Source organism: Colobus angolensis, unplaced genomic scaffold (genome assembly GCF_000951035.1).
Source record: "Colobus angolensis palliatus isolate OR3802 unplaced genomic scaffold, Cang.pa_1.0 Scaffold13, whole genome shotgun sequence".
Classification (NCBI taxonomy): Eukaryota; Metazoa; Chordata; class Mammalia; order Primates; family Cercopithecidae; genus Colobus; species Colobus angolensis.
Window position 1 is genome coordinate 19,865,639 of NW_012114252.1, and position 12,889 is coordinate 19,878,527.

Genomic DNA, 12,889 nt, shown 5'->3' on the forward strand with positions numbered 1-12,889 from the left:
CAGGTGATCCGCCCACCTCGGCCTCCCAAAGTGCTGCTGGGATTACAGTGTGAACCGCCGTGCCCAGTCAATTATTAGGCCTGTTTTATGATGTACCACTTGATTTACGAAATCTTAAGGAAAAACAGCAAATGTAAGATATTTAATGCAAAGCAGAGACAGTTTTCCTTTGGTAGAATTGTCTTAACAATCATCATATTGTCTTCCACAATGGTTGAACTGATGTACATTCCCACCAACAGCGTCAATACGTTCCTACTTCTCCACATCCTCTCCAGCATCTGTTGTTTCCTGACTTTTTCATGATCGCCATTCTAACTGGCGTGAGATGGTATCTCATTGTGGTTTTGATTTGCATTTCTCTAATGACCAGTGATGATGAGCTTTTTTTCATATGTTTGTTGGCCACATAAATGTCTTCTTTTGAGAAGTGTCTGTTCATATCCTTTGTCCACTTTTTGATGGGGTTGTGTTTTTTTGGTAAATTTGTTTAAGTTCCTTGTAGATTCTGGATATTAGCCCTTTGTCAGATGGATAGATTGCAAAAATTTTCTCCCATTCTGCAGGTTGCCTGTTCACTCTGATGATAGTTCTTTTGTCGTGCAGAAGCTCTTTAGTTTAATTAGATCGCATTTGTCAATTTTGGCTTTTATTGCCATTACTTTTGGTGTTTTAATAGTGTAATCTTTGCCCATTCCTGTGTCCTGAAAGGTATTGCCTAGGTTTTCTTCTAGGGTTTTTATGGTTTTATGTTTAAGTCTTTAACACCATGGAATACTATGCAGCCATAAAAACAGATAAGTTTATGTTCTTTGCAGGAACATATATAAAACTGGAAACCATCATTCTCAGCAAACTAACACAGGAACAGAAAACCAAACACTGCATGCTCTCACTCATAAGTGAGAGTTGAACAATGAGAACACATGGAAACAGGGAGGGGAACATCACACACCCGGGCCTGTTGAGGGGAAGAATAGCATTAAGAGAAATACCTAATGTAGATGACAGGTTGATAGGCACAGCAAACCACCATGGCACGTGTATACCTACGTAACAAACCTGCACATTCTGCACATGTATCCCAGAACTTAAACTATAATAATAATTTAAAAAATGGGTCAACAACAACAACTAAAAACCATCCATCATATTGTGTCTGGAGTTGGTTCCTTCCAATGGGTTCTTGGTCTCGCTGACTTCAAGAATGAAGCCGCAGACCCTTGCATTGAGTGTTACAGTTCTTAAAGATGGTGTGTCCAGAGTTTGTTCCTTCAGATGTTCAGATGTGTCCAGAATTTCTTCCTTCTGGTGGGTCTGTGGTCTTGCTGACTTCAGGAGTGAAGCTGCAGACCTTTGCAGTGAGTGTTACAGCTCTTAAAGGTGGTGCGGCCCCAAAGAGTGAGCAGCAGCAAGATTTATTGTGAAGAGCGAAAGAACCAAGCTTCCACAGCGTGGGAGGGGACCCAAGCGGGTTGCCACTGCTGGCTTGGGTGGCCAACTTGTATTCTCTTATTTGGCCCTGCCCACATCCTGTTGATTGCTCCATTTTACAGAGCACTGATTGGTGCGTTTTTACAGTATGTTGATTGGTGCATTTACAAACTTTTAGCTAGACACAGAGTGCTGATTGGTGCGTTTACAATCCTTTAGCTAGATAGAAAAGTTCTCCAAGCCCCCACTCGACCCAGGAAGTCCAGCTGGCTTCGCCTCTCAATATTATATCCCCTAGCCAATCAAAAACGTTTAGGGTACCAGATATGGTAGCTCACTTCTGTAATCCCAGCATTTTGGGAGGCTGAGGCTGGCAAATTACTTGATCTCAGGAGTTTTAGACCAGCCTGGGCAACATGACAAAACCGTGTCTCAAAAAAAAAAAAAAAAAAAGGTTGCAGGGTGTGATGGCCTGTGCCTGTAGTCTGGCTACTTGCAGGTAGAGGACTAAGGTGAGGGTTTCTTTTGAGGCCCAGAAGTCGAGGCTGAAGTGAACTATGGTTATGCTACTGCACTCCAGCCTGGGCAACAAAGTGAGACCCAGTCTCAAAAAAAAAAAAAAAAAAAAATGGTTTAGGGTACTATTATTTCCTAAATTTAATTATATACTGAATTCCTTGGAAAATTCATCTGAATTGACTAAAACATGATAATAGTATGTCAATTTACGTTTTTAAACGTATTTTTATTATTTTCATCCTTATTAGATTATTTCCTAGATGCTTTCAAATTAGCAATCATAATTCTCAAAAACAAATGTAAGTCATCAAAAGGTAGGCATGTCAGCATTAAACCTGTTATTTTTAGGATAAGATCCATTTTCCATGAAGTTTGTTTTATTGCTTCCTAGTTCTCTGTGCAGAAATGTGCTCCGGGAGGCCTGCCCTGCTCCGCCCAGCTGTAAATCTGCTGCGAGTTTCCCTCACCAGCTACTGCTTCCTCCTGGGCCTCCCGGCAATCACCAGCCAGGAGGCAGAACTTGGCCTCCCTTAATCCCGAATAGGCATGCAGGGTTATATGCTAGACACAAAGGAAGCCGCAGCTAGCAGAAGGCGAGCTGACAAGAACAGGGAAATGGTTCCGCTGTCATATCCCCGGGAATCTCTGTGCCTGGTGACTCCGTTGGTAAAGACAGACTGTCCTAGATCTCCAAGGTTTCTTGAAAAACTAAAATCCATTATTGTTTAGTGCCTTCTAGAAGTTGCCTAGGAAACACGTTTTCTTAGAAAATATTCATAAACAGACCTGGAATGAATCCTTCTTGCTGTACATACACTGAGACAGGATCAACTCTAAGACCGTGGCAGGGAGAAGTCGCATGTGGAGTCACACTGTCAGGATCCAGGATCAGTAGGAAACAGGCTCTGTGCCCTGCTCTGGCACCAGCCAGACTGGCCCTTATCTGAATCCATTCCAAATGCTTGACGTTACCTTAAGCCACAGAACTCAGAATTAGATATAATAGGCGAGGGAAATGCTCACTATTAACGATACAAGATAAACCCTGATAAGGATAATAAAATTAGAAGTTATCTGTGATTAGCTTGAAACAAAACTTCGCTGCCTTAAAAACACTTTCTTTTCCCATATCTATACCATTTTTTCCCACGGTAATTTCAAATCATGACCTTTTATTTGGAATTTGAGCTCTTTACTTTCCCGCTCTAAATGAACTCTCCTTAGAAACATTAATTATCTTTGAAAGTATAATTTCAATAGCAGCAAAAGAATTCACTGTAATTTAAAAATTCAAGTACTGGTTATTTCTATATTTTACTAATACAACTAACGTTGTCATAAGCACCCTTGTGATAACCCCTTGCTTCAAGACTGTTACGTTAAATTACCACAATTTATTTTTATTTTTATTTTTTTGTAATTCATGCATTCAGATCTTAATCAGATTGCAAGTTCTTCAGCCTTGGAACCATATCATCACAGTGAATAGCCAAGTAAAGGGGATCCCGGAGAAACTCCGACCCGCCTGCGCGCTGGGAGAATGGGGTGGAGTGACAGAAGTTCACGTGCTTCGCAGAGAGGGAGAAGCCTCACCTCTCCTGATCCTGGATAGTACCTGGGGTTCTGTCGCTGAGGCGGGAAAACCGGCTAGCAGGACTGTTGCTTTGCTGAGAGTCCGTTTCCCCTTTTTTCCTTTTGGCCCAATAAATTCCATTTTTTCTCACCCTTCAAAGTGTCTGTGACCCTAATCTCTCATGGCCGTGTGACAAGGGCCCTAAAGAGAAAGTCCTACCACAATAGCTTTCATAGGATCGTATCAGTGTTAAGCTGTAGTTTATAATGGACGCCTCTCAGGAAGGTGTCCCTCAATAACGTGAACATTTTTAAATGAAAAAGTTGATTGTAGAGGGTCCACCTATGAAATGAGCACGTATTAGGGCAGAGCTAGAAAATCAACGTGAAGAAACAGAGCAGCTGGCATGTCTACAAAACTCAACTTGAACGTAGTGGGAGATGTTGGCATAACCGAAGAAAGCCACTGTCAGCAGTTTGAGAGGGAAGGACTGGGTCTGAACACACAGACAAATTATAGCAAGAACCACCAAGGTGGACGTTGCTTACCCAGTGCTCATGGAGTCAGAACTCTCTTCACAGGCTCCAAAGTATTCTTCCCCTGAGCAAAGCCATCTCTATTGTCAGATGCAGAAGCCCCAGCCAGGGGCCAGAAGATGCTGGATTCTTCTAACTCCTGCAGGTCTTCGAGACCTCTTCCAACTGTGATTGGGTGTCCCGTGTAAGTGCCCAGGGGAGAGAAACCTCGGTTACTGTGACTTTCAGTCTGCTGGACTTTGTAAAGTGATTTCTCATTGAATTTAAGAAATAACACGCAGTTATTCAATTAGCAAAGCTTTAGCGTGCAGCAGCTGTTCACCAGATCTTATGTCAGGCCCTGGGGATAAAAGGACAAACAAGATAGCCCCTACCCTCAGGGAGCTTCCAGTCCAAAGAAACCCAGGAGGCTCAACTCAATGTGATGATTTCTGTGAGGTGGTTAAGTCCAGGGGGCCATAAAAAGAGGGGCCTCTAACCGGGCCTGTGGGCAGGTGAGCACTGGAGAAACTTTCTATGAAGAGACAGCATATCTGGATGAAAGCACACAGAAGAGTGTAAATTAGTAAGGTAAAGGAATGAGGATTAGAGATCAGGGATCAGGGCTACACAGTGAGGAAAACATGGCTTCCAGGTAGAAAACAGGTGTGAGCCATTTTGTCTTCAAGAAGCTACACACTGTTGTGTGTGGATGGGGCACAGGTATGAAGTTACAGACCAGTAAGAGATGAGGCTAGACACACAGGCATGGAGACTCCTCCCCAGTCATGTGCAGGAGGTCACTCTAAGGTTTGTGAGCAAAGAAGTGACTTGTCATTTACTTCTGCAAAGGTGTGGTGCCTTATCATTATAGTGTGCCTACTCTGCCCAGTACTATTATAAATACTTCCCACACTTTGAGCTGCACACTGGGGCTTATTATCCTCATTTTACTGCTGAGAAACTGAATCCCTACCTCTTCGGCCCTTGCCCAGAGACACACATCTGGCAGCTGTAGAGCTGGTGCCTTGACTTGGGTACCCTGAGCCCGGAGTCTTGTGCACACAACTGCCCTCATGCTACACTGCCAGCAGGCAGCTAGACTGACGCCTCCTCTGCACGCAAGCAAATCTGCTTCTTACTGTTCATGATGCTGGTAGGGTTAGGAAACCCAGGCCAACAATGAAAACATTAAGTAACACTGGGTTCAGGGCCACCTATTGCAAAATACTGTTGGTAAGCTCCCGTTAGGTCTAAATTGATCTGTTTTTTAATGACTCAGTTTCAGCTCCAGGCTTCAGCAGATGCGTTGTTGAGGCAGTGCTAAGATGAAAGTACATATGGCCAAGGCCGTGAGCTAAATGCAGCAGTGGGCTGTGTCTGGAGAAGAGAGCCTTTTGAAGTGCTTTGAAGAATAGTTAATGGCAAGAGAGGGTGCTTTGGACACACTGTTCAGTTTTTAAAGAAGACTATAAAATTGATATGCTGTATAGTGGACATTGTATTTTCACACGTACACACCCAGTATATAAATAGAAAAACACAGGAAAAGATTATATCAAAATACAGAGTAGCAGACTTATACATGATTTTAGCTTTCTTCTATTTTCCCCATTTTTTTTTTTTTTTAATAAACACACATTGTTTCGTATATTCAGGGATATTTTTTTCTCCAGGAAGATGTCACCAGAAACTTAAGAAAAAGACTTTCCATTGAAATATGCATTTAAAAAGTGCACAAATGAAAATTTTACAGCTTGACAAAGTCCCAGAGTCAACCCATGATGTAGCCAGTGCCCGGGTCTACCTAGGAGGAGAATATTACCACCCTTTCCAGAAGCTTCGGGCTCTGCAAAGATAACTTCTGATGCCACGAATGGTTTGCTTGTCTCTGAAGTTTATGTAAGTGGAGTGCAGTGCAGTGGCTACCCTTTGGCATGTAGCTGATTTGTATCAACACTGTGCTTATGAGGATTCTCCCATGTTCTCCCATGTGGCAATCACGTTTCCTTCTCTTCGCTACTTCACACTCCATTGTATGAACATGCTGCATCGAGATTGTTCCCGCCATGACTAGCTGGGCCCAGGTAATGTAAGTGCTCCACTTTAATAAGATTTTCAGAGTCTTTCAAAATGATTCTACCACATTACACCGTTACTAACCATGCAGGTGAGTACCAGTTGTTCTACATTTTTACAGACACCTGCGTTCATTTTGCTTTGTCTGGTGGGTGTGTAATGGGATTGCAGTGTGACTTCAATTTGCAATTTCCTCATGGCAAATGACGTTATGCACCTTTTCATATTGATGGCAGTGGCCATCATACCGGTTGCAGCAGGGAGGCACAGCTAGGGCTGCACGCTCCACGGAGCCGGTGGGACCCTGCCCCTTCTGAGTTGGGGCAGGAACTCCCTGGAACACCCAAATGGCAGCTGCAGACCCAGGCCTCCTGCTCTACAGAGTAGGCAGGAGCTGGGGACAAGCAGAAGCCCTGCCCCTTTAGAGTTGGTGAGGGTAGGGAGCTCCTGGGTGCAGCCCAGTCACAGGATCCGGGGGTCTCTGCAGCCTGCACCCTTGGGGGCCCCAGAAAGGAACCCCCCCACGTCCCTGCAGGCTCAGGAGTATCTGCTCCCACTGCCTGGCCTCTCTTCATGCCACGAACCTGCTCCCATCTCTGAGTGGGGATTGGGGCCAAGCCCCAACAGCCATGAATGGCAGTGGGAGGCAGATTGATTCCTGAATGGAAATGGGCAGGTCCCCATGAAGGCCCCCTCTTCAGGGTAGGGAGGGGCTAAAGGCTGGAGTGGGGACTCATGGTGCCTCTTCTGACCCCACCTATGGCTGCCCATGGACCACTCAGCACACATTTCCACCCCTCTGAAGTCCATAAAAGCCCTGGGCTCAGCCAGAGCAGGGCAGAGGAAGGCCAGAGGACCAAGGGGGCAGAGAGAAGAGGAGACAACCAACCGCAGAGAGGAGTACCCTCTCTGCTGATAGCTGGAGATGAGGTGACAACCAGTTGCACAGAGCAGCTACCATCTCTGATGACAGCTGCTGCGGGCAGAGAGACGCCACCCGCTCCGGGGCCTCCTCTCTGCTGAGAACTGAACACTCCACAGATGGCCTGCCTGCAGAGAGCAGCTACCCACTGCAAGTCTCCTCTGGGCGATTCTAACACTCAGTGAAGTTCATCTTGCACACCCTTCACTTGTCTGCATACCTCCTTCTTCCCGGACACAGGACAGGAGCTTGGGTAAAGGTGCTGTGGCCACAGAGGTTTCCAGCCAGAAAAACGGACACCCCAAACATCCCATAACAATATGGTTAAGGACTATGTGGCTGTTATCTTTTGTAATGCGACTTGAAGTTTTGTTTTATTTTGTTTTGAGGTGAAGTTTTTGCTCTTATTGCCCAGGCTAGAGTGCAGTGGCACAATCTCAGCTCACTGCAACCTCCACCTTCCAATTTCAAGCGATTCTCTTGCCTCAGCTTCCCAAGTCGCTGGGATTATAGGCGCCCACCACCACGCCCAGCTAATTTTTTTGTATTTTTAGTAGAGACGGGATTTCACCATGTTGGTCAGGCTGGTCTTGAACTGCTGACCTCATGATCCACCCACCTCAGACTCCCAAAGTGCTGGGATTACAGGCCTGACTCACTTTTTTTTTTTTTTAAACCAATCATTCGATTGACTTAATTGTCTGTGTCTTACTGATTTGTAGATCTTATTTACATCTTTCAGATACAAGTCTTTTGTATAATATGGGTACTTGCAAATATCTTGTTCTGCTCTGTGGCTTGCCATTTCACCCTCTTACTGGTCTATTTTGATGAACTGAATTTATTCATTTTAATGCAGTCCTATTTATCATTTTTTTTAAAGATTCATGTTTTGGGGATCCTATTTAAGAAACAGTTTTCTACTCAAAGTCATAAAGATATTCTATGTTTTACTCTAAAAAGTGCTTTGTTTCACCTTCTACATTACAATATATTATCCATCAGGAATCGATATTTATATATAATGCGATGTATGGGTCATGATATGTTTGTTCACTTTTCAAGTCTTCCAAATTAATTACCTAAAAATAATTTTTAAATTCTAATCAGCACGCCCCCTCTCAAAAGACAGTGGCCCTTCCTGAAAAAAATAGTGTATAATAGCAAACCAAAGAAGAGTCCCTGAGTAGGAAAAAAGGAGGCAGAAGCCATCAGGTATTGGACAGCAATCATATATGCTTTCACATACATCTCTCTCTACAGATATGGATATGTATGTACTTATATGCCCTGTGAGCTGTATCTTTGCATTCCCATTTTATAGATGAAAATAATAAAATGATAATAACAGAAATAAAGCCATTTGCCCATGGTCACACGGTGAGTAAATGGCAGAGACAGGATTCAAACTCCCATCTTATCTCACTCCAACAGCAATGTCCTTTGACTATTCCACACGCACGTAGCAAGGGAAACAGGTAATGATTATTCACTAGGATTTAGCTTCAAACCTACTTTCTCTAAGACTGTCAGTTGCAGTCCCATTGGCTGGGCACCATTAATTTTGTGCTTCCGGTCCTCCAGATCAGTAGGCAGGCAACTGAATGGATAGAGATATCCAATCTGATTTATTTTCTAAAATGGCTACAGTAACTGGATTGATTCTGCTGTGGTCCACTTATTTCAGATATAAAGACAGTCCCTAGGAATGAATTATCTAGCCTGTAATGTCTCTCTGATAAATAAATTAACACTGCATTTGTCACTAACACCATTTGCATCTGAATGAACTTCTCAGACATCTCTGCGAGAAAAGAAGATCCCATACATAACTCGGCCTCTGGGACCCCTTTTGCAACACACTGCAAAGAATAATTTCTCTGAAAGTGACCCTGATGAAAAAGCGTCACTTGCCTAATTGTTGTGAAAATGAGAGCTTTATCTTGTGTTTTTCCAGGCCCTCTTTCCACAAACACATTAGGAGGTGATTGCTACTTTATGATCTAACGCATTGAAGAGGGAAGAAAGCTGGGGCTACTCAGCATTGCATGAGGCAAGCTGGGTGCAAACAGTCTCATGGCACACGGTACAGGGCATGAGTGTTTCCTGGAACCACACTGGAAACCAGGCTGATGGCTGGCATTAGAGCTTAGGCAGTTCTTCAGCAGCACATCACATCTACCTGCTGGAATACATTTGCTCTTCTCATGATGTTAATATTCTAAACAAACAGACGAATACATCAATCCAATCAATACATTCTGAAACTCATGACCATCAAAATTATGGAAATGTATTTGGTACATCTTCAATGTTCAGCTAAAAATCAATAAAAACCCATTATCTAATATTTCAACTGCTACACACTAGAGAAACAATTCGAAATAAATCTCTGCAAAGAAAAAAATTAAACTGTCTTACACAATTACTAATTATTGATATTTACTTATTATAATAGTATACCTGGTGGGCACTTACTGGTAATTAAATCTCTATATATAGATTTAATTACCAGTAGATATATATATAGATAGATAGCCTCAAAGGAAACTAAAATGTTAAATTGTTAGATTGTAACATTTTGTAGATAGCCTCAAAGGAAACAAAATGTTAAATTGTTAGATTGAGACCTTGCCTATATATATGGTGACCATTTCAGTGAATATTAAGATGCTAAGAGATGGACACTGGTTCAATATTCTTGGTTACTGCTTTAAACACTGATTTAGTTTCACAATGTTTCTTTAGGCACTGCAGATAATTAATATTCCACAGATAATTAATATGAAGTGAACAAAATGAAACACTGTAACCATCTAAAACTATGCCAGATTTAGTAACTAAGAAAAGGTAAGATGACAAAAATGTGGTTTGCTGTTTGAAGAATAACACCCAACAAAACATGTTTGGTGAAATTGAGAATCTGGATGGGAAGTCGAGACCCAATGAATTTAACACTGATTAGAAATGAGAAATTTCAAATGGCATGAACTTGGGAGGCAGAGCTTATAGTGAGCCGAGATCGTGCCACTGCACCTCCAGCCTGGGCAGTAGAGCAAGACTCCGTCTCAAAAAAAAAAAAAAAGAAATGATAAATTTCAATGCTGAGAATAGATACAATCAGATGCTGACTTCTTTGAAGCACTCCATGCCCCCACCCAAAGAGATGGCCATATAAGTTAGACTTTTTTTTTTTTTTGAGACAGAGTCTCGCTGTGTGGCCCAGGTTGGAGTGCAGTGGCGGCTCACTGCAACCTCTGCTTCCCAGGTTCAAGCGATTCTTCTACTTCAACCTCCTGAGTAGCTGGGATTACAGGTGCTGGCCACCATGCCCAGCTAATTTTTGTATTTTCAGTAGAGTCAGTGTTTCGCCATGTTGGCCAGGCTGGTCAGGAACTCCTGAGCTCAGGTGATCCACCTGCCTTGGCCTCCCAGAGTGCTGGGATTACAGGTGTGAGCCACCATACCCAGCTAAGGTAGGTATTTGATAGATAAAAGTTGCAAGCATGTGTCTTGGATAAAGAAATAGGCTGAGAGAATGATCTGATTGACGTCATAAAGTCAGTCAAGGCTGCAACTTGAGACCAGGCTTGTGTCACTCTCAAGACCTATCCATTCCCATTCACTGGGACTTCCCTGTCCAACAATTCCATCTAAATTTATTTGCGTTTTTTAATCATTTATTTTCTTAGGCCTGAGCCTCTTGAAATAGGGTACACCTTCTTAGAAAGCAAAATATTACAAAAAATATATAGCATATCCTAAATGTCACAATGAGGAATTATTTTTGGTATCTTAATGTTTCAAAAATCTGTTTATACATAGTCATAAACTTTAACAGAGGGGCCCCTATCCATTCATTCTCTTAACAAACATTTTTTGAGCATGTAATATGTGCCCGGTGCCATGCAGAACACTGAGAATACCAGAATGCCCGGTGCTATGCAGAGCACTAAGAATACCAGAATGCCCGGTGCCATGCAGAGCACTGAGAATACCTCAATGAGTGAAAATCATGCCCGCCTATGAGAGTTCAAGAAGTAGAGCAGAAAGCAGTGGCTAAAGGAAATGGCATTCACCCTGCATAGGCTCATAACTCATTTGGGGGTGCTCAAGGGAGTTTTTTGGGGGTAGGTGAACACAGATCTGAGTTTTCCGTGACAGGTAGGAGTTTTGTCTGGGTAGTCTGGGAAGCAAGGGCTGGATGTCGACCTCAGAGAGGCTTGAAAACGTGGGACTCACTAAAGAAATACGTCTTTTTTCAGTCCAGCAGTTCAGAGGTGTAGTATTAGAAGATTGGGAAAGATTGCAGATGGTGAAATTTGCTGGCCAAGCTATGAAGTTCAAATTAACTCAGGGCAATGGGGAGCCACTGACAGGTCTGAAGCAGAGGAATAACATACTCACATTTGGTTTTTTAAAAAAATTACTCGGGCTGCTTTGAAAGGAGATAAATGGGAAGGGAATGAGGATGGGAATGAGGTCCAGGGAAACCAGTCACGAAGTTCTCAACCATGGCAAGTGAGAGGCACAGTGCAGACATGGACCAGGTTGGAACCAGCAGACCAGCAGTGGCTGATGCCTGATGACACAGGGCGAGGGCAGAGGTGGAATCACGGAAAGTCATGAGTTTCTTGTTGAAGTACCCACTGGGTGTGTTACAGCAAGTTTAGCCTCAAGTTGCCTCATTCCACGTGTGACATTCGGCCAAAAGGTTCTTGGTACATCATGAACTGTGACCTAAAAAGAGCTGTAAACAGACTGTAGCCTACTCTTGTGCCAATCACCGAGTGTTGGCCCATCAAAGGTGGCCAACTTTTCAAACCTTTTCAAATAAAGTGAACGTGGAGCTGTAGCGGTCTGTCCATTTCTGCACCTCACTTCCGAGTTCTGTCCATAAATCTTCTTCCTCCCAGTGGCTATGCTGCCGGAAGACTGCCCGATTTGCCAGTCGTTCTTTGCTCAATTAAATGCTTATACATTTAATTTGGCTAAAGTTTTTCTTTTAACAGATGGAAACCTCAGTGTGTGAAGACTGGGAATCCACGAGAAAAAGAAGGTTGGTGGGTAGATGAATTCAGCTTGGAAAGTTAAGTTGAAGGTGCTTGTGTGAAATGCCTCAGGTGATTCCACAAACAGGCTGACTGTGCAGGAGGCCAGGCTGAGGACTCAGCTGTGGCAGTCAGGGGAGTGTAGACAGCAAGCCACATGTGCTAGCGTGGGCAGGGGACAGCCACAAAGCAAAAAGCTCCCAAATGGACTCAGAGAACCGGAAACACCTGAGCAGCAAGAAAGCAGAGCCTGAGAGGGAATTTGAGAAGGAGCTCCAGGGAGGATTGCAGCAGCTCTAGCCCCAGAATCCAAGGGAATGAGCCAGGCAGGGGGCCGCATCCTCTCCAGCCCATCAGCACATCATCTCCCCTGTTTACTTACTGTATTTTTTTCTTTTCTTTTTTTTTTTTTTTTTGAGACAGTCTCATTCTGTCACTCTGTCAGACTGGAGTGCAGTGGTTTAATGTCGGCTCACTGCAACCTCTGCCTCCTGGGTTCAAGCGATTCTCCTGCTTCAGCCTCAAGAGAAGCTGGGATTACAGGTGCCTGAAACCACACCTGGCTAATTTTTGTATTTTTTAGTAGAGACGGTGTTTCACCATGTTGGCCAGGCTGATCTTGAACTCCCGACCTCAGGTAATCCAACTGTCTCGGCCTCCAAAAGTGCTGTGATTATAGGTGTGAGCCACTGCGCCTGGCTGATATTTTTATTATTTAAAAATTAACGTGGTTTATTGATTAAAACGTAGACAATGGAAAACCTCTTAAGAAAATATAATTTTCCATAATTCCTCC

General features: G+C 43.4%; 1 long non-coding RNA gene across 1 annotated transcript; it reads left to right on the forward strand.

Moving 5' to 3' along the window:
* Positions 1 to 2,731: 2,731 nt before the first annotated feature.
* Positions 2,732 to 3,685, forward strand: LOC105505897. Its single transcript, XR_001000836.1, has 2 exons — positions 2,732 to 2,844; positions 3,387 to 3,685. It is a non-coding gene; the product is annotated as an uncharacterized LOC105505897 (long non-coding RNA).
* Positions 3,686 to 12,889: the final 9,204 nt, after the last annotated feature.